The sequence below is a fragment of the Hylobates moloch genome, unplaced genomic scaffold, assembly GCF_009828535.3.
Source record: "Hylobates moloch isolate HMO894 unplaced genomic scaffold, HMol_V3 SCAFFOLD_6, whole genome shotgun sequence".
In the NCBI taxonomy this organism is placed as follows: Eukaryota; Metazoa; Chordata; class Mammalia; order Primates; family Hylobatidae; genus Hylobates; species Hylobates moloch.
In genome coordinates this window covers 73851991-73852973 of record NW_026652281.1, presented here as the reverse complement: position 1 = coordinate 73852973, position 983 = coordinate 73851991, and positions in this window count along the sequence as shown.

Genomic DNA, 983 nt, shown 5'->3' with positions numbered 1-983 from the left:
GCAGTGAGCTGAGATCATACCACTGCACTCCAGCCTGGGTGACAGAGCGAGACTCAGTCTCAAAAAAAAAAAAAAAAAACAGCAATAAAGCTGTCACAAAAGAAAAAAAAGACTCATAGTGTTTCCAGCTCACCACGGTGATAGAGCCCCAGGTCTTATAGTCACAGTCTCGTGGCTGTTTCCAACTGCAACAAGACAGGTATAATCCTCCCATCAGCTCAGGGTGGGGCTGAAGAGCTGCACTGGCTGCAGGCACCATAGGAAGGATCTCGTTTCCAAAGTGTTAACTGCCCAAATTCCCTGTGCACAGTGGGCTTGGGTTGTGTGTTTCACCTCCTTGGCTCAGAGGTCCTGGGCCTACTGGGTATGAGAAATGCCCAACACAGAGCCATCTGGATGGCCCACCTGTAGCTACCAAAAGGCTTAAGGAAGTGATGAGACACCACTCTTCCTGTATTTATTTAATTAAATTAATTTATTTGTGTATTTGTTTTGAGACAGAGTCTTGCTCTGTCACCCAGGCTGGAGTGTGGTGGCACGATCTCAGTTCACTGCAGCCTCCGCCTCCCAGGTTCAAGCAATTCTCCTGCCTCAGCCTTCCAAGTAGCTGGGTTACAGGCACCCGCCACCAAGCCCAGCTAATTTTTGGTATTTTTAGTAGAGACGGGTTTTACCATGTTGGCCAGGCTGGTCTCGAACTCCTGCCTCAGGTGATCTACCTGCCTCGGCCTCCCAAAGTGCTGGGGATTACAGGCATGAGCCACTACACTCGGTCCCCACTCTTCTTTTAGATAGCATGTTCCTCTAGCATGTTGGCATGTACCTGTGCAAAGCCAACCCCAGGATGAGAGTGGGACACATCAGAACTTCGAGTTTTCATTCACCTGTATATTTGCACGGGAAAAGATCTGGAAAGATGCATTCCAAACTGGTACTTTCTTCTTCTTCTTCTTCTTCTTCTTCTTCTTCTTCTTCTTCTTCTT